Source organism: Pipra filicauda, unplaced genomic scaffold (assembly GCF_003945595.2).
Source record: "Pipra filicauda isolate LSUMZ 115617 unplaced genomic scaffold, ASM394559v2 scaffold382_size682953_pilon, whole genome shotgun sequence".
NCBI classification, from domain to species: domain Eukaryota; kingdom Metazoa; phylum Chordata; class Aves; order Passeriformes; family Pipridae; genus Pipra; species Pipra filicauda.
This window is the reverse complement of record NW_024104512.1, coordinates 417005-438366: the sequence shown is the minus strand read 5'-3', so window position 1 is coordinate 438366 and position 21362 is coordinate 417005.

The window sequence follows — 21362 nt, the reverse complement described above, 5'->3', positions numbered from 1 at the left end:
ACAGCACTGTGGTACATCATCATGCAGGAGACATCAGAGACGTTCTTCTTCGCTTGGATGCATTATCATAAAAAGTGATTTAGACTAGAGCTGATTGATGCAAATGGTCCTCTGTTCTTTCCTATCATTAGCGGCCTCTTTCAGTGGCCAGAGGCAGTGATTAAAGCTGTCATTTGGAGCTGCTCATTAAAGACAAGCACCCGAGTAGCAGGAGGAAAAAAGGTTGAAGAAGCATGATTTTATTTCTTTTTTTCCCCCCTTTCCTTAAAGAAAAAAAAAGGGCATTATCCTTTTTCCAGTTCTGGCTCTACAGGAAAAGTCTCTATTTGATGTGAGAATGCAGGTGGTTTAAAAAATAAAATCAGAACTACGTTATTGTCACTTAATATTTTGAGGAGAGCACAGTGTAAAGATGATCATTATAAAGGTATCACTGGGTGTATTTGTTATGGAATAACCAGCATTATTCACACAAACCAGGGATTGCCACACAGAGATTGTCCAGGGCTGTAATGACTGTTCTTTTGGGGCTAGCTGAGCAGGATGAGCAGAGGCAAATGCAGAGATGCTGGATGGTGATCAGATTTGACACGCTTCATCATAACAGATTTGCCTCTCAGAGTTCAGTTCTTCAGGGCAAGGACTTTGTTTCACTGCAGATGCACACAGAGTGTCACACGGCAGAGCCCTGAGCCTGAGTGGGACTTCTGGCCATCGTCGTACCGCGAGTGAGAAATCAGGGCAAGTTGTTGTTAAATAAATGGCTTGTAGTCGTGGTTTTGTATAACCATGGACGGTACAAGTCATCCATAAAATTGTCCACGTAGTCGTAGAGCTGAGGATCCGGGGATTATCCGGGGAATCCTGAGGGTCTTTGGTTCACGCCTCCATGCTCCGAGCTCACGGGCAAGTGGGAGAGCTGCCACTGCTCGGGGGCAGCTCCGAGAGCCTTCCGCTGGGATTGAGTGATCCGCGGTGGGCAGGGAGGTGGAGGAGCGCGCGGGGAGGGACAAAAGGACACCGATTAGGGATAGCAAAGCCTTGTTGGAGCCGAGGAGCCCCTCGGTCTCTGGGAGAGGCGGTGCAGCCCCGGGCGGGTTAATTGCGGGCTGCGCGGCCCCTTCCCCGCCGCTGCCGTCGGGATTAACGCGTTCGTAAGGAGGTCACAGCCGGAGAAGCTCCGTAAGTGCTTTTAGGCCGGGCTAATAGGAGATGCTGAGCAATGACTGAGGGGAAGTTATGATGATAGTGAAGGAGTAATTTAGCATATTAGGGGAAATATGTCAAACCAAACTGATTGCTATAAATACAGCCTTCTTCTTTCAGAATCCTGGCTGCGCCCCAAGGATTTTCCTATGAAATTATGGAAGTGCAACTTATTACTGGCTGGCTTTCACACCACACTGCCTTCTTTTTTGGTCATGTGCTGAACGCTGCCTAATTGGTAGCTTTCCCAATATGCTCATTTTTCTTCCAGTGATCCCATGTGAGACAGGAGAGACAATGTTGTCACTCCAAGGGGATGGTGGTGTCCTGAAAGCTGAGGTTATTCTTCAGGAGAACCATCCTGCTTAGGGATTTCCCAGGGGGTCAGAGGGGGGCATGTAAAGAGAGTGAGGCTTCAGAGCTCAGTCCTAAAAGCTTGGAGAAGGAGAGGAGTCACTTGGTGGCCTCAGTGTAGGGGGTGGCTTGGACAGAGCAGGCAGTGCAGGGAAGAAGCAGAGCTTGCTGAAGGGAGCTGGTAAGAGCCAGTTTGGGATTTGCCTGTGATTTTTAACAGCTAGCTTTTCCAAACTGGGCCAAATTGCTTCCAACAGAGCCTACTTCTGCTTCTCTACTCGAGTGTGATGTTACTCTCTCTGCAGTCATTACATTTTATACATTAGATACATTACATTTTAATGTATATCCTCCTAATACTCAAATAGTCTTTACTGTACTGAAAATGGTAATAAATTCTTTGATATTAAACTGCCAGAATAAGCAAGTGCTCCATGTGCCATGTCATTCAGGTGTTGGGTGTAATTGATCAGAAAAAAGAATTTGATTTTGGAAAATGCTCTGCTGTTTATCTCCTGGAATTCAGTTTGGGCAGCAAAGACATCTAAGAAGAGGGAGGAGAAGGGCAATTGTCTCAACAGAGTTAGAGACTACTATAGTTTTAGACCATTTTCTCCTCCTTATGCATCAAACCCAAGTTGCAAACAATTAGAAAATAGCAACATTTCCAAAAGATCTTCCTTTCCCTTTGTTTCAGTTCTCCTTTAAGGAAACTTGCAGATTCTGTGCATTCATCTCTCTTTCCTCCTTCTTTCTCTTTCTTGTTGCTGTTGATCATTCCTGTGCAGCTGCAGCTCTGCTCTGGAGAGCCCCATCCCTGGAAGTGTCCAAGGCCAGGTTGGACTAGTGGAAGGTGTCCCTGCCCATGTCAGGGGGTTGGAACGAGATGGTCTTTAAGGTCCCTTCCAACCCTTCTGTGATCATTGAGGTGGAACAGAGCTCAAGGAAGGCCACATGGGTGATCTGTGGCATTCCTGGTGCTTGCCATGAATGGGGAATGTTGAGTGCAGGACAGGTGGGACGTGCACAGCCAGAGCAGCCAATGTCCCGTGTGACAGAGGTGCTTCATTTGGGTTTCCTCCTTGGGCTGAAGGTGTGTCTCATTTTTGCAATAAATAACTTTCTAAGTATGATAAAGGAGTGGTATTAATGGCAACAGGTTGATGAATACTTCCATATCCTCTCTTGCATCTGTTTTGGAGGGATATAGGTTGCTTAATCTCTTCACTTGTGACTTTGCATGGTCTTGAATATTTTTGACTATTGCATTTGGAGTGGGCTGGGCAGCAGAGCTTTTGGTGAAACTGTTGCTGCAATGATGATGGTATTGATTATTTTAGGTTCTGAATAATGCCGTGTACATGACATTTAGAACAATATTGGTCTCCACCTTGCCAAGCTCCTGTTCAGTGCTGTTGGCAGTGTTGCTGTCAGCCCCACCACCGGCATCCAGAGGGCTGGAGCTGTGCAAAAGCTTATTGGCTTTGAAATTAGTCCCACAGTAAACAGCAGTTTGGCCCCACACTGGCCTGGATTTAGCTCAGGAGCTTGGAAGGCACCAGTTCAGGCAGAAAGGGCAGAGAGCATGGTTGAGCAAGTGTGAAGATAATTTAAAATTTCATTTTGTTTCATGTGTTTTTACCAGAGAGCAGCTTAACAACTCTCAGGTCAAGAGAGCATTTTGAAAGTATTGATTAATATTGTTAATAAAACAGTTAGAGTTGCTAAATGAGGCTCAGGCTGGGAGAGCAGGGTATAGGTGTCCACATGCATTATAACATGTAAAAATATTATTATTGCTTATTTATGTGTAGCCTGTGAATTCTCAGTCTTAAAATAGTTGTGTATGGAAACACCTGAGAGCACCTTCAAAAAAAGACAGTGATGTAAAAACTTCTGGACCCTAAACCACAAAGTTACACTGTGTTGCCGTCCAAAAATTAAATATACAATTCCCCTTTTCTCACCGATGGAGGAGTTGCAATAATTTGGGGGTAAATTAAAAATACAATACAATCATTTCCTTGCAGAGCCTGGTGCTGACATTAGCCTTTAGTTATGACATTGCCATTATCTCCATGGCAACCCCGAGTGATGTGACAGCGCGATGGCTGCACGTTCACGTGCTCCCAGGCTGGAGCCAGGGGAGCTGGGTTCCTGCCTGAGACATTCCTGGTTTTCTCCTCTCCTACAGTAGTTTCCTGTGGGTATAACATGGCTGCACTTAGCTTAGAGCCGATACACCTGTTCAAAGAGCCGAGTAAGACTCTGTCCCTTTATGGGAGTCTTTCAAGCATATTAAGGAGCAATATCTTATATGATCTCTTCCATTAATACACAATTTGGAGAAAGCTCATACGTGAATACAGTACTTTCAGGCCATTATGTGCAGGAATACGTTATCACTGTGGATTGCACCTTGGTTAACCATACAGCCTGTTCTGCAGTCAAACACATTCGGTGTCTCCCTGAAGCCACAGGATGGAACTGAGCAGAGCAGGGAGAATTATTGCAGGTTGAAATGGCTGAAAAGTCTAAAAAGGAACAACCCAAAATCTGTTACTAGTATTAGTTTGGACTGTGTTTTATGTTGCTTAATTCCTTGTTCTGTCCATAGATTCCCCGGTGACCATCCCTCAGTCTTTCCTAGAATACCCATCTCCTGTGTTTTCATTTTTAGTCATCTGTTGGGTTAGGACCTATAACTGCCCCTCCAAATTGAGGTTACACTGCAGTGTCCCCCCTTCAGAGACCACACCAGTGGGCCTGAGCTGAACCCATAATCTATCCTAACATCTCCACCTTCAGGGAAGTAGAGACATATCCAGTTGAGATGTCCAGGCTGAGCAATTTCCAGCTCTTACTGTCCCCAAAAACATAAGGAGTTGAACTTGTCACGCGCTTGATGCAGAAATGAGTTCTGAACACCAGCTGAAGGCATTTTGTTATAGGAATGCATTGCCAAGCAAGCCTGTAATTTGGTAGGTAAACTTTTAAATTATTCCCTTGGTGCAATCATGGGTTCAATGGTAATGGAGCCATCCACCACCAACTTTAATACTTTTGTATCTAACTGTGGACTCTGCTTTATGTGTTCATTAGGCCACCAGGTTGGAAATGGCATTATTCACAGTTCTGTACAAGTGATACATAAAAATATACATATATACTTATATATATCTCTCCAATATGCCAGTGCTGCCACCTTTTAAGAGAAGAACTTGTTTTCTGCAGGAATCAAGACTAAGATGTATTTCACCACCCTGACGTGCGGCGTCTTGGGTGATTAAATTTCTGTGTGGTGAGATAAGACAGCATCCTGAAGGATTTATGTCCATGTCTCTCTGTAGGCTGTATATTTGTTTTCTCTTACCTTAGTGAACTGTGCTGGAGGTGTTTCAGGGCGTGGGGGTGGGGGGCTCTTCTTGTTGTTTTCTGGCTTTTGCACCTAATGTCCCTGAAATCAGGTTTTTGGAATGGACTGGGTGCCAGGGGACAATGGGCCCATGTTACCGTGGTGTTTGGTTCAGGGATGGAAGGAGGGTCACAGGAGCAAACAGGAGTGTGTGAGTGCTGCTCATGGGGTACCGGAGGGAAGGAGTGAGACTGCAGAGCAATGGGCATCATGAGCTTCCTTGGGGGAGTAACCTGGTCCTAGAGCAGCTGGGCTGCTCACCCTTCCTCCTGCCTCTCTCCTGCCTCTCCCTCATGCCCACAGTTCCCTGGAACTCCTCTGTCACCGGGACACCCACAGCACTGGGTACCTCAGGAGAGGGACAGTGGGCAGAGCTCAGGTAAAGGGAGCTGGCAGGGAGGAGTTTCTGAATGGCCCTGGGTCTTCCCTTGTTTCTTGTGAGGCAGGAAGAGCCGACTGTTCTCCTGGCAGGTGACAAAGCTGCCTTTGATGTGAGAGGGAAGACTTCCCCAGCCCCCCAGTTGTGTGAATCTGCTGAGGTGTCACACGATCATCTCCTGATGTTTGGAATATGGGAGAATGCAGAGCGAGGAGAGTGTAGCCAAAGGGCAGGGAGGGAGCCAGAGAAACCAGGGAGATCTAAGAAGATACTGGCTCAGAATTTAGCCACTGTGGCATTCCATGAGATTTGTTCAAAGCTGGACTTCATCATTGCACTTTAGAATATTTTATTTTTATTAAATCTCTGAATAGCTGTTTTGCTGCTGGTTTTCTTCCAGGCTCAGTTATCCAGTCTTGATACATTATTTCTTCCCTTTTTTATGAGAATGAAAAAGTGACACCTCACCCTTCCGCAAAGCAAAATTGATCTTTCTCAGTACTGACAAAGTATCTTCATTTAAAAGGTTTGACTTTCCACCTGAGACCTCCACTAAATCTACCCACTACAAAGCTGGAGCTAGAAAAACTCTGGAAGAAACTAAAATTCCCATGTAAACTTGATTGAAGCATCCCTTTGCTCAGGACCCTTGGCACTGTTTATTCTAAGGATGATCCTAAGTAGGGGTTGGGAGTTTGATTGGGTTTGTTTCCTCCCACTCCAGCTCATTGGGAAAGATCTGTGGCTTTCAAGATTCTGTCAATCTAAAGATTGACCCACTGATATCACTAAAGTTTGGGCTGCAGTGGGATTATTCAGATCCCATTATGTGCAGTTATGTAGGCTTGGTTCAAAATGTGCTGAGGTGTCACTGGAAATCCTCTCGTGCTTTGGATGGAGCCTTAACTTTCTGCAGATCAGCTTTTCCAGCATCTGCTGTGCTGCAGAATGGCCCCTCAACTGTGGGGCTCCCAGGCAGCATCTCCCTGCTCCTCCTGCACTCTAACTGCATAGAGAGCTATTTAGGTTGGCTTAAGGTTTTAGTCTCTGTATTAATTCTCTCCTGACCCTCGTTAACCGAAAGGAAAAAACAATTCTGAAAGGGTTTGATTTCCTAATATTGTATCTTCTGTATCTGCAATGCCTGTTGTGGCCTATTAAGAATTAAACTGAGATCACTAAACTCATTTCATTTATGCCTTGGGCCTCATTCAAACCCTGGTTTCCCAGCAAAGTAAGGCCAATGGATTAACGTTTCACCTAGCTCAATGGAGTGGTTTTCATCTCTTTTAATGCCTTTGGCATTAAGGGAAAAAAGAAAGAAAAGAGAGGGGGGGAAAAAAGAGGACGATGCTTTGGCTGCACCAAGCATTTTGTTAGTACTTCAGCAGTGCCTTTACTGGGATTATTTTGTAGTGCGCTGGGCTTTATCCTGCTTCCAGAGGGAGGGGAGGAGTGGCAGAAACGCTTATTGCATCTTTATGTCGTTAAGCAGTTTGTCTGGCCACAAAATTATCTTTTTTTTAGAGGGATTTGGGTCTCTCTCTTTAAAAGGCAGCCTGGTCCTCCCTGGCCAGGCCCAGCAGCCCGAGCTGCTGTCAGACAAATTACAGTTTGGGTGAAGCTGTGATATCGACATGTGCGACTTGATCTTTTTTAATGGGGGCACCGCGGGGGTTTGTGCCTGCCCCACTGAGCTTAATGTTCTGTAAGGAAAAACAGACCCAGCACTGAAGGACACTCCTAATGGGCTGCAGCTTAACCCTTTGCTAGCTGCTTGTCTGGCTCTGCTGTGTCTGTCTTTAGGGAATTGTTTAGGGAAGCCCACCGGAGCTGACTCCCACTTATCCTCAACCTGCTCGGTCAGGATACCTGGGAAAGCACCATTCTGGAGGGACACGGCTGTCCTTCCTCCCCCTCCTCTTCTCCTTAGTTCATAATTAAACCAAATGGTTACAAACTCGCTGGTGAAAGGAGCTCTGTAATTATAACAACAAAATAGCTTGTAAATTGGAGCTGTCTACTTCTACATATTAACAACAGCTTTATGTACAAGTGTGGCTATTTATTTTGACCTTTCATAATAATTAGCTTCCTAGGGATAAAGAATTCAACATCTATGAATTCAGCAATGCAGAACAGCAAAGGTGAAGACCCTTCTGGAGAGTGGGGAATTCTGCAGATTTATTTGGGATTTATTTGTGTGTGTGTGTGATCCCATCCTTTTTTACTTTGTTAACAAGCTATGAAATCTAAGACTGCAGATTGCAGGGCCCGAGGGTTTCAGTTGGTCTGCCTTACCCCTAGTACCTTCTTAACTATCTCAGAGTGCTGCTCAGAAATGTGTGTGAGGCTCTGGAGATGGGGCATTAACAACTGCTGCTCTGCAGAGAGAGAATCCAGCCCTGCCACAGCCACCACTGAGAAGTTGGCTTATTTAGATTGCCCACAGAAGCTGTGGCTGCCCCATCCCTGGAAGAGCCCAAGGCCGGGTTGGACGGGGCTTGGAGCCACCTGGGCTAGTGGAAGGTGTCCCCCATGGCAGGGGTTGGAACTGGATGAGCTTTAAGGTCCCTTCCAACCCAAACCATTCAGTGATTCTATGATCTTGCTGAAAAGCTCAGCCTGAATATCAGGCATTCTGGGGCGCCTTGGTTACCCAGTTCAGTTATTTTGCTCCCACTCATTGTTATTTTACTTCCTTAACTTTCACCCTGCCTCACTTTTCACTCAGTGATCCATAAGCAGGAGGTGCAGGAAGTGTGTTGCATGCCCATGAAGCCTTTCACTGGATACATTATTGCAGTATCCATTTATTATTAATTGTCATTAGCACTAAAAAGCCATGAAAGCTCTTAGCATCTTGTTTACTTCATGCAGCTCATACTGAGGACTCCTCTCTAGCTCTTGAGATGGTGAAATAGTTGTAAATAGAACTTAAAAAGTAATAAAACCTACATTCACTGCTGTTTGCCACTCTTGGAGGCATCTGCTTGTCTCCTGTGCTGTCGTTGGCCAGGATGGGGCCGGAAGGAGCAATGGATTTTTTTTTTCATGAAATGCATGATTAGACCCTGTGCCAAAACCTCAGAGGAGAATATTTCCACCCCTTGGCAGAGTCTCATGAGGGACAGGTAATGAGGATCTGAGAGCACATCCACCAGCTATGAATGATGTGTACAGTTCCATTCCTGCCCATTAGTCCTTCAGGCCAGGAAATCCCACGTCCTTTTTTGGGCTTTTTTCCTGTAGATATCATCCCACTCTGAGAATTTATCCATCACCAAAGTTCACTTTGCCAACAAAAGGTCGTTTTGCCTGCAAAGCACGCAGGGGGTTTGGCTTTGGTTGAGTTGGCTGCAGGTGGTCAGAGGTCCCTGCTTAGCCCATGACCTGGCTCTGAGCAGAGCTGACCTGGCAGAGGGGATTTGTACCACCCAGGGCACGCTTGTCTTGCAGGGCTTTGCTCATCCCCAGTTTCTGGTAGGGAGAGCCAGTGTCCTTCACCCACTGCCTGCTCTGAGTAGGTGCACACCATGGAGTGAGTTTGCACAGGGCTTCCTCAAGAGAAGCTTTAGGTAAAATCATCACTTGGGGTTTACTCGGGGTTCACTGAGGGCGGGGAACTCTGCCAGAGGACAGAGTTAGCTTTGCACTGTATGCTTTGAAAATCCAGTGTAGATGTATGCAGCGTGTTGGAGGGGGAATTGAAGGCACAGGGGTGAATTCAGAGGGGTAAATGAAGGCACAAGGGTGAATTCAGAGGGGTAAATGAAGGCACAGGGGTGAATTCAGAGGGGTAAATGAAGGCACAGGGATGAATCCAGCATGGATTCTGTACCAACTGGAGTCACGTGTTTGAGGCCAAGGCCTCCAAGGAGCCAGTGGCTGGCTAAGGATTATTCTTCATATGCTGTCTACAAGCTTTTTGCCTTCACACCTTGGTGTTAGGGTGTGTTTGGAGACATACATAGGCATGCCAAGGCTGTAGCTGCAGGATGCATAATGCCAGTGGTGCATTCCTGGAATATCCCAGCAATGTTAATTTGATCTGAGTCAGGTGTATTTATGTGGTTACATTTCTGTCCGCTCAGCCAAAGCACATGATAGAAGTTTATGTTGGCTTTTCTGCTCTCTGCTGGCGTTATATTAACTGTGAGATGACAGATGATACTTCCTCCAGGATAAAGTTTACTGGGACAAACTCACCCATCAACTTTTTTTAAACTTTGCATTGGCAATGTGAGTTGATACACAACCAGCACTTTGAGTTTGGAGGCTGCAAGGCTTTTCACCAGGCAATTGCCACCCTCAAATTGGGTTTATTGTGCAATCAAACCACCATCTTAATGCCTGTCAGTACAGAGAACTCTGGGTTTCCACCACCTTGCACCTATGCAAACACCTTGTATCTGATTGGATTGGAGCAAAGACATCCTGTGCACGCTGCATAGGAATAAAAGTGGTTATTGCCAGCTGACTACTAAGAGAAACAGGGAAAGGATTGGTGTTTAAAGTTTATAGACACCATAGCAGGGAGGGTTGATACTGCTTCAAGGACAAGTGGGGTAAAATTCTTTTAAAGGAAAGTAGCATTTGAATCCTGATCAACTAAAGGAAAATGTCATCATGGTAAAGTCTGATTAAAATTATGAAAAACTGTCCCAAGGAAGTAGGAAGTGCTCCATCCCCTGCAAGGCAGCACTCAGACCTAGTCAGGGAGCAGGGCTGCACAGGTGGACTGGGGCTTTTCCAGTTCTGCACTCTGTGATTCTTACAGTGAGCTCAGAACTGTGACTTCAACAGCAGGTGTCAAAGAAAACAATATATATCACAGAATCCCACAGTGGGTCACACTGGAAGGCACCACAGTGGAGCATCTGGTCTCGCCTCCCTGCTCAGGCAGGGCTATCCCAGGCGCAGGATTGTGTCCAGAGGGTTCTGGAATATCCCCAGTGAGGAGACTCCAGCCCCTCCCTGGGCAGCCTGTTCAGAGCTCAATCACTGCACAGGGAAGAAGTTCTTCCTCATGTTCAGCTGGAAATTCCTGGGCACCAGTTTCTGCCCGTGGCCTCTTGTTCCATTGGTTGGTACCACCGAGCAGAGCCTGGTCCATCCTCTTGGCACCCTTTAGATATTTATACACATCCCTCTCAGTGTTCCTTCTTGAGGCTGAACAGGCCCAGCTCCCTCAGCCCTTTCTTCATAAGAGAGATGCTCCAGACCCTTAGACATGTGTGTATTTGTGTATACATACATGTATTGAGAGGTGCCAGGCTTTCTGTGGCCGGGGTGCTAAAGCCCATGTTTTTGGGCTTGCCCTTGCCCACGCCACTGCTGTGGCCTTTGCCCTGTCCCCAGCAGGTGCCCAGGGAGCAGCAGCTGTGGGTTTGGGGGTTGGCGTCTGTTACTTTGAGATCCTGAAACATTAGCTCCTGGCAATTAATATAATTACGTCATTAATGTCACACCCCTGATGTTACTGTGTGTCAGAGTCAGACAATTGCAGTGTTGTGATTTCTTAGTTATGTAAAAGGCGATTAAGGCAATTAAGTGGGTGATTAAAGCTGCTCAGTCAGAGGTGCTGACTGATGCTATTACCAAGCAGCAGCACTGTTGTATAGTAACAGGGATGTAAAGTGCCTCCAGCAGCAGGGACTGCTTGTATGGAGTCTGGGGGGTTCTCCAGTGAGCCAGCCTGCACCCCCTGACCCCCCACTTCTCTTGGCCACAGTGATTTACTAAAAGGTGTTGATCAGAAATGAGCAAATTCAGCATCAACTACATGGTTAAATAAAAAGCTTCAATGTTCCTTTTGAAAATGAGCATTATTGGCTTTATTTAATTAAATATGGATTTACACTATAAATATTGGAGCTCATAGAGCCCATATTTCAATTAATGGATCATTTATATGTCATGCTCGCTTTGTAATTACTGGAATGTGAAAATACAATGAATTGAAATTATTTCCCCTCCTCTTCAAATAAATCTGAGAGAGAATCAGATAGAAACTGTTTTCCTACCCAGAAGTATGTGGGCACGTGGATGCACCCAGGACAGTCACAGGGGTACCAGATAGAAGAGGGGATTTTTAACAGGTCATTGCAGGAAGAGCACATGGGGTGTGTGAGGCATCTGTCTTGATACCATCATCGGGGATTCTGTAGGACTGAAATCTGCCTAAATGAAGTGTTTTACTCCCAGGGTGAGGCTGGCTGTTAAGTTGACAAATGCAATGTACCATTTGGTGTGAATGATGTCGATTTGTTGGGTTGTTTGTGGTCAGGACCCCAAACCAGCCTGTTCAGAAGCTGCGTTCAGCAGTGCCGTCACAAGCTGTTTGATGGGGAGTGGTATGGCAAGGACTGGGTTTGGTTTTTAGTGCCCAGAGAGCAAAGAACATGGAAAATGCCATTGTTTCTTGTCTTCTGAACACTGCCCACACACATTTTTATAGTCTCTTCCTTCTGTTTGCAAGGATGTGGTATCCATTTTCCAGTGTATTTTATGCTGAAAAGAAATATAAATAAATATGTCAGGCTTTGCATCAAACAAACCCAGTGGTAATTGAGACTGGCAAGGATTTGCTGTCAGGAAATGGGGCCTTATTATTCTCCACTCGGCAGAAGAACCAGCCCTGGCCTCGGCCACGTCCTCCTCCCTGTCCCTGTGTCCCGTACGGATGGCAGCCGGCAGAGCGCCGGAGTCTGCCCAGCCACCATTTCCCAACCAGCCAAAGGTGGCTCGGAGGGCCTGGCCGTGCGCTGCCATGGCATACATAATTCCATCAGAAAATATCCAAGGGTGGAAATCATTGTTCTCCGAACTAGCTGTGCTGGAGCCAGAGCAGAAATACTAAAGTCAGTTGTGCCTTTGAGCTGCCTATAACAGCGCCCTTTGGAGACCCATTTCATACAAAATTTGAAGCCTGTGTTTATTGCCCATTAAAGCAACCTTTATTTTATGGCAAATGTTGCAGTAATTGCCTTTTACGAAGAGCACTTTGTAACACACATGCACTGTTGAAAGAAAACCACTCTGGTATTGTCTATCGGGACTTAATGGCGCAATTAATTTTACTCCATCTGTTCCTGAGACTTTAAAGGAAAATGGATTTTTTTTTTGAGCGCACTTTAATGAAGAAGATAAAGCGGCCCGGCTGGTGTCCCACAGGCTCAGCGCAGTAAGTTCAGATTATTGCTCAGTCTGTCAGAATGGGCTGCTCCCCTCGGCAGCCGCGCAGCCAGCAGCCCGCGCTGGCCCCTCGCCGCGCCATTCCTGATGACAAACTGCCAGCCGGCTCCCACAAAAGCGCGATTAAAATGTCAGCACAGGATGACGAAGGGGCCAAGAGGGTCCTCGGAGACAAACTGTGTTGGGTATGAGTTAATACTTCACTGCAGCAGTGCGAGGCTGGGCTGCTGCTGCTTCAGGGAAGCCGTACAAAGGGCTGGTGCGAGCACACGGATGCGCCACGGATACACCTCGTGCCGCAGAGCGGGCTGGCACAGCCCCGCCGGCATCCGCGGATTTACGCCGGCTGAGGGTCTGCCAGCGCAGCCCAGCCGCTTGTTTTTACGTCCACCAGCCCATATTGCACCGAAAAATAGAGCTGCAGGATCTGTTTCCCTTCCCAGGGACTGTGCTGCGTGTGGAGGCACTGGAGAGGGGCAGGGATGCTGCTGGAGCGGCGGCGGGAGCCGGCTGTGCTGCTGCAGGCACGATGTGAGGGGCTTTACAAATAGAGTCTAAAGATGGATAAAGATTTTGTAGCAGAACCTGTGGCCCAGAGGCCCCGCAGCTCCGTGTCCTGGGGCTGGGGCTGCTGTGGGAGTGGAAAACCCTCTTCTGCAAGGCAAGGCCCGTGCCCCGGAGGGTTGGTGTTCTGGGGTGTTGGAAAGCACTGTGGGGGACTGAAGCTCCTCTTCTGACAGCCCTGAGCATGGCAGGGCCTGCCCTGGGCCATCTCACCGGGGGCTCAGCACAGCCCCTCTGGCACCGGGGTCTGCGGGGCCGCTCAGAGCCGGGTTAGTGCAGGTGGGGCTGGGGGCTCCTGGAAACCAAGTGATGTGTGCTCGAGTTGGGAGGGCTGAGCCTTTGTCTCGTTCAGGTGAGTGTCCCCGTGTGTTCCCCCGGCCACGTGTCAGCCCACGGCTGAACCAGGTGCCGGATCATCGACGAAGCCGAGGCATGGCCTCAGCCCTCGCCCGTGTTTGCTAACTTGGGAGGGGGTAGGACCCACTTTGTCACTGCAGTTTAATTCCCTGAGAGCCCTCCTGAGTAGTTTCTGGGGGTGTGAGAGTGACAAAAGCCAGTAATGAAAAGGAGAGGAGATTGTCAGCGCTGGCATCCCGCTGGGAGCGATCTGCACTCCTCCTGGGCAGCAGGTGGGAGCTGTGCCATTGTCCCTAATGGTTATTAGCCAGCGATGAGCAGGACAAATGTGGGGTCACCTCTCCTGCTGGCAGGGCAGCAGTTGCAGGATTTAAAGCCCCTAGGAGACGAAGAAATGACATGGTTACTACCTACAGCTCAGGATGTGACCTGCTTGCTTTTAAATGATCTGTTAGACTTTGGGGGAGGGAGAGCTGGGGACTGATAGAGCAAGTTGAATTCAAAATATATTGCCTACTCGAATTAAATGCAATCAGAGACATTCACTGATATCATAATGGCTCTTGAATAATCAGCACAAGACATAGCACTGGGCTATTGACTATTTAAAGCAAGATCCAGCGAGGCAGCGATTGCGGCGAGCAGCCTTTGGTGAGGGATGGGTTTTGTTTCCAGTGCCATGTGCTGATTCCCAATGAAGATTTAAAGCCAAGGATGTAAAACAGGAAGCCTTAACGTTTCCAATAAAACTTTCTTGCTTCTTACTGTTCATATTCAATTAAAAAACCTCCAGTGTCTTCCTTATGGATTTGCCTCATCCCACCTCTCCAAGCTCATCTATGACATCTCACCCCCTCCCTGCTCCTCTCGGCCTCCTCTTCCTCCCTTCCCTTGCAGCATTTATGCAGCTGGGGGTTGATCTTTCTCTTGTGCCCATTTAACTGGTACAGCTCTCCCTCCTCTCCCCTGAGCCACTTCCTCGCTTCAGGTCACCCCTTAAAAGCTCCTGATTTGCTGTTCTCTGCTGCCAGTGCTAAATGCTGCAGCATTTAGCATTATTACACCTTGCCCCACTACTTCCAATTTCCCATTTTTGCCTTGTCATTACGAGCCTGCATGAATTTGTACCTTATTGCTATTAAATTTCTGGGGTTTTCAGACTCACCTTTGTCTCCCTGCGTGGTTTGCCCTGTCTGGGAGCTGCTGACCCAGACGTGTGCAGTAAATGTACCGGCGCTGTTAATGGCTCTGCAGGCGGCTCGCCCGGGGAGCTCCAAGCACTTTACAAGCAAGAGCTGAGGCTCGGGGTCTCCCGTGAGGGTGAGTGTGTTGAGTTCCAGCTGGATGAGTTGGAGCACAGGCTGTGCAAATGTCTCAGTAAGATGGTTTGGTGGCCAGCACTGGGATGCACAGAGCTCCCATTGCCATGGCCTGAGAGCAAGGTTCCTCTTCTCCTGCTGCAAAGCAGTTTGTGGTGCTTTCTTCAGAGGATTTGTATGAAACTAAATTGTATTGTCTCGGATTAGGGCTCCATAAGTTTACTGTTTGCAGTATAGCATACATCTGCTCCCCCAGTAATCTCCCCTTGGATGGGATGTGCATTTATTCTGTGAGCTGCTTCAACAGGAAAATAAATGTGCCCATATCAGTGTGTTATTGAGGGAGTAAAGGGATGCAGCTGGTCCCCATCTCATTCAGCAAACCTGTGCTGTGACTTACAGCTCTGTTCCACACACACTGTGCCACCGGCTCTTCACAGCGCTGTTAATGGGAGGGCTTATAAGTAGGTTCAGTCAGGGTAGGATTCCTGTCTAGCACTTGGGGCTTTCCAAACCCTGTGGTAAATCCCCTCCTGAATGGAGCTCTGTGCTGGCCTTTCAGGGCTGGGGAGAGGGGAGGATTGAAAGGTTTGCCTTTGCATTCTGCACGGCTCGCCTGACGCAGACATATAAACCACAGGAGGTTTGTGCTTGTGTTTTCCCAGCTCATTTCCCATAGCCTGGGAAGTGATCCCTGAGTGTCAGGTGGCATGCAGACCACTTTCCATGTCAAGGAAAGCGAAAGAAACCAGCCTGCTTCTCTGTCTGGCCAGCTCTTATTCATCCTTTTAAGTGTTGCTTACACAGGAGTGGAAATGGCTGTCCCCCAGTTCCCAGTTTGGACTGGGAAGGAATCTCTCCAACGCCGAGCTTCGCTTCAGGAACTTTCCATGCTAGGGCTGACAAACCTTTCAAAGCTGCAGGGTCATTTTTTTTCCCCCTCAGTGGGGTTTTGATCTATTTCCAAAATCTGTCTTTCCCCATTCACCGGGGAAAATTAAATGCCAAGACGGTTCTTCTTGGCTTCAGAGTGGCTTCTCATGCCTGGTGGATGTGCCTGGCCTTGTAGGTGTGGCCAGTGGCCAGTGAGAGGCTGTTTGGTGGCTTCATGGCAAAGTTTCATGTCAACAACCCTGAGGAGATGAGAAGATTCCCTAAAATAATGAGTTTCTTCGCAGTACAAAAAGTTGGGCTCTCCATTTTGTTCTGAGGGGGTTGAGTCACAAGGAAAAGCTTGACCACCCAAGGAGCAGAATTTCCTTTTTCTGTATTTAAATGAAAGCTCAGAGCCCAGCTTGGCCTGCACAGAAAGTGCAAAATTAAAGAAGTCCTCAAGACAACCATACACCAAGTTACAGTCACTTGAGAGATGCTCATGGCAGGAATGGAGATAAAGATGCACTCACTGTGCAAAGGTTTGGTTACCTGAAAGACAAAACACCTGAGAACACAGGACATTGATGGTTATTTACTGTTATCCAGATGTAACCTGTGCTATGCAGCACATCCTCATGAGGCTTATTTCTTCCCTCCTGTGTGCAATAGTGTCAATCAGAAGTAAATTGGACTCAACATGAGTAGGAATGAACCCAAACCATGGGGATGTTATGAAAGAAGGGGGTTAGATTTGAGTTGAGGCTTAAAATGATATTTTTTCAAGTTTAAAAAAAAATAAAATCAAAAATCAAGCATTCACACAGTGAAGTGCTCAGGTGGTGGCAACACCTGTACGTACATTCCTAGGGAGTCCCAGGAGTCACAGTGTGAATATCACAGAGAAAAACGGGCTGGGAAATCAATGCCCAGTGTTTCAGGAGGGCTGTGAGAAAGGAGACCCAACACACTAAAGAAAATACAGAAAATACTAGGAAACATCTTCTTTCCATGGCAATAGACTTAAAATGCCACTCTGACCCAAGGGACGTGTATAATAGCGTTTTAAGATGGATCTTTGAGAGCAAACATTGAGTTTGCCCTCGTGGATTGGCTCAGCAGTAAACAAATGCTGTTGCTGTGAGATGGGGGTGGCAGGAGCTGGCAGGGGCCCTGTCGAGTGTGTGAGGGGGACGGGAATTCTCCCTGGCTCCTTGCAGCAACCAGATGGTGCCCTGAAGCCCTTCCTTTGATTTCCTAAACTCCTTTGCTGGTGTTGGTTGAGCCTAAAATTACCAGCCCTCGGAGGTGCTGCGTGGTTTCCAGGTGAGCCAGGTCCCACACCCGACTCCTTTCTGCTTTCTCCAGGACACAGACCCGGATCTGAATTCACGTCTTTTCCAGCAGCTCCATCTTTATGCTGACTCCAGCTGGAGCTCCCTGCCTTAAATGTTGTTAGAACTTTGCTCTGGATCCAGGGATGAATTTTCTGGCAACATCTCTGAGGGTGCTGCTGCCAGAGGGCTGGTGCTGCCCTGTCTGGGTGCTGTGTCCTGCCCTCCCTGCCCTGGGGGTCCCTGTGCAGAGTGGTTTTAGGCATCATCGTGGCTTGCAGGGGTGGTGTGCTGGTTGGCTTGGCTGTGTGTGATGCAAAGTGCTGCTGGACACTCACACACGCATCCCTCATCCCGCCCTCTGCTGTATTTCTCCTGTCCACAGCAGAGCAGAGCTTAAAAGCTCAGCTTTCACCTGGTGATTTTTCATATGGGGGTTGTGGGGCTCTGTAAGCCTGATTGGATCACCCTTTGGGCATGGGGTGACACTGTGGGAAGTCAGTGAGAGAGCCCACACTAAATACCGGATCCTTAATCCTGAGCCTTGTCCCCAGCTGGGCATTGCTGTGACTTGTGATGTTCTCACATAATCCCAGGTTGGAAGGGACCCCAGTGGGTCACTGGTGCCACCTCCCTGCTCAGGCAGGGCCAGCCCAGAGCACAGGGCACAGGATTGTGTCCAGAGGGGTCTGAAATATCCCCAGTGAGGAGATTCCACCCCTCCCTTGGCAGCCTGTTCAGAGCTGGGTCACTGCACAGGGAAGTTCTTCCTTTTGGCTGCCTGTTCCCTGTAGTCCCTTCTGTCCCTCTGCCACGGTGTGAGTGACCTGGTGGGGAGTGGACAGACCACCTGTGAACTGTGGTTGCTGAGGGGGTAATAGGGCAGAGCAGACACAAGAACTTTGGAAAGGCTGCCTGACATCAAAAGCCAAGGGAGGAAAGGCAAAAATCGCCCTCCAATAAATTCCACAGTTCATACTGTCTTAAAAACTTGTTGTGATTTAGGCTTTTCTTAAAAATTCCACCTCTTGATCTTCAAAACTCTGGCTAATGATGGAAAAGAAAAATCCAAAACCACAGACCTCTACAGAGTTTTATATATTTTATAATAAAATAACTTTCCCATGACTTCCCTCATAATAATATTTTTTAAGAAACCAGGAAGACTGACTGGTGTTGCTGGAGTGGAGCTTTCTGCTTTAATGGGCTGCAGCTGAAGCAGTTCAGGAGGAGGGTGAGGGTTTGGAGCGGGGGCAGCAGGAGTTAAACTTCACACCCCTGCCGAGCGCCTGGACCCGCAACAACTTTGGCTTGTCAGGTTGGGAGGATTTCTGCAAATGAACGTTGCAAAGAATTATGCAGGGCTTGGCATTACAGTATTACACACTCGCCTGTTCTCAATCACTCACTGGAACTTATTTTGTAGTTAACCTCCATAAAGGACTGCACAGCCGAGCAAAGGCCTGTCACACACACATTATTTAGAAGCCCTTATTATTATTTTATTGCCAGTCCTTGACAGCTGAGGAAAAGCCAAGCGCTTTAATCTTTCTTTCCCTTTAGTTTACAGTGTAAGAGCCGCATGTAAGATGGATTTGATTAATATGTAACAGAGATGCAATTCTCTGTAAAATGTGCTGTACTTTAGAACCCTGGAAAACAAACTGCATCACAATGGCTTAAATCTCAGTCCATTGTATTATATAGACATCATAAATAATAGAGAGCAGGCAGATATTGCTGCAGGCTTCATCTACATAACACATCTGAGCTCTCTATAATGTGTTCAACTTGTCACTTTTAGTACAGAAGAGAGGCAATAAAGCTAACAGCTGACTAAACCACATCAGCCTTGCTTCCACTTCCAGGGTGGTGAATGCTCATTAAGCAATCTTAGCTGTGACTTTTAAAATCCATAACTCTTACAAATGTAAAAAAGTTGCCACAAAAGATTAAGCGCAAAATCCATGTCAAAGCATTAATTTTCGGCACGGAGATTCCAACCACCGCAAACCTCAAATATTTCTCTCGCTTTTGTTTTATGTGTGCTTTTGGTTAAAACAGATCTTCATAAAAAATATTTGTTTCCATCTGGGGCAGCAAATACCTCTGTGATTGTAGGGAGTGAGGGAGAACTGTATTTCGTGCAGCCAGAACAGGCTGCACTTCTGCGCCCCGGCGGGATTTTCACTTGGCGCAAATGTTGGCAGGTCAGCTGAGAAATCAGGGGTGGAATCAGTCCCTGGGCAGAGTCCGGGTGTGGCACAACCAAGAGTGAGGGAGTTAGGATGAGAGTAGACTCTGCATTGGAGGCAGGGCCAGAAGGAAACTGAGGAGCCAGAGGAATGCCGGGTTGGCAGGAGCTAAAAGTTGGGCACAAAGCACAAAGCCAAGAGCTTGGGAGCCAACCACTTTATCCTAGGAGATGGTCTAGGATGGCAGGATCAGGAACATGAGATATGAAGAATAAATGAACAGCCAAGTGCCTGTGGAGCTGCTGTTTGGGGCTGATGGGATTTCATGGGGCACCCAGGGGAGAGGCTCCATCGCAGCACCCAAGGGGCAGGTGTTGTCCCCAGTGACTTGCTCTGTGCCCCAGAGGCTTTGTTCCTGTGCCACCCCCTCTGGTCCCAGCTGTCAGATTGGCCCTGTGGCTCCTACGGGTGCACACCTTATCCTTTAAATACTCTGAAGGCTGTGCTGGGTGTCAGGGACACCAGTGTCCCAGTGCTCCTGGCCAGGCATCTGGAGCAAAATGCTTCCTTGTTCTCCAGCTACCTCCAAATCACCCTGAACTCCAGTCACATGAAGGGGAAAAACAAGTAGAGGTAGGTATTTCCAGTAAGTGTGGGATAAATATTCAGGAAAGTCATAGGTGAAGAAATAAACAAAAAAAAATCACAAAGATTATTGTTAAAAGGGTGTGGGCTGGAAGATCTCTCCTGGTGTCCAGTGGCCAAGAGGTGCTCTTCCAGGAGCCAGCACAGGAGAAGGAATTTTCCAGTGCTGGGAGTAACCAGGAAAGCCCTGGACTTGGGAGCCAGGGCCTCCCAAGGGTTTTGTCACAGTCCAGTTGTGAGAAGAGCCCAGCTGGGGCTGACAGGGCAGTCCTGCCCTTAACCCCAGCTTTGGGAGGGTTTATCAGGCAGTTAATCTCCAGGAAAGCTAAAGGCTTTAAAGAGAGAAGTAAGTAATATATAGGCTTTGACTTGGTTTTTTTGCACAAAGGAATTTCATCTTGTGACAGAAAAAAAAATTGCTTCTAATTATGAGGGAAACATTTCAAGGGCAAAAAATGCAACTTGGAAAGTGTAATCCCCCCTTGCACGAGGGTGGGTACCAAGCTGTCCTATACAAAGGCTTTGTTTTGTAGTGCTGAGACAAAGTCTGGGTTTAGAATGGGAAAGACTTGAAAGGAGACCCTCTTTTACCCCTGATTTCCCTTCAGATATGAAAAATGCTTTTTGCAGTAGAATCAGTGGTGTTACGTATGGTTTGGGCAGAGGTCTGTGTGGGACAAGCTGGCAGGGCTTGAGAGAGGTTGCTGGAAGGCTGAGGGATGGAAATGACACAGGGAGTTGTTTCCAGTTTATCCAAGAAGCTGATCCAACCTTTTGGCAGTCCCCTTGCCCCCACCTGACTGTGGTCCCTTGTTAATCCTATATAATACTTGGGACCTCATGGGCACCAGCACCCTTGCAGAAGGAGGGTGTAGAGTTGCCCTTTTCTGGCAATCACACCGTTTCAGTGTCTTATCTTTTACACTTCAAGCAAAACATTAATACCTGAGGCTGATTATTCTTGAATTCTTCAAGTGTGCTGCAGTCCCCTCCTCCCCCCTAATGGCACCTGGGACTCTCACAGGGTGTGATGCTGTCACACAAAAAGTCTTTAAGAATCTTTCATTCCAGGCTGACATCCCCACAGGATGCATTTTAGCAGATTCAGAAGCTCTCCTTTCCCAGGGGGGTTATTAAATGTCTGTCGTGGGTATGGACCGGTGTTCACAGCGTTCCTCTCACATTTAAATCGGTTTGAAAGTTCTCTGTTAGGTGGTAAAGAAAATGCAATATTATTTAGAGGCTGCGGTCATGGGAGCAAAATTGGGAGTGATGTGACAGCTTAGGAGCTTTTGAAGAAACAGAGGTGAGGAAAGGGAAAGGATTGTCCCAGCAGTGTCATTCTGCTACTGAAGAAAATGATCCAAATGCCATCCTGTGAGCCATTTCCATTTGGGCAGAGTGCTGGAGGAGTGTAAAGGACAGGTCTGTGCTGGCCACACAGCCAGGGAAGGAGTAGGGCTGTACAGTCGGGTAGGTCAAGTCTGTCTTTCATGCACAGTGTAAAAATTGGAAATTCTCTTT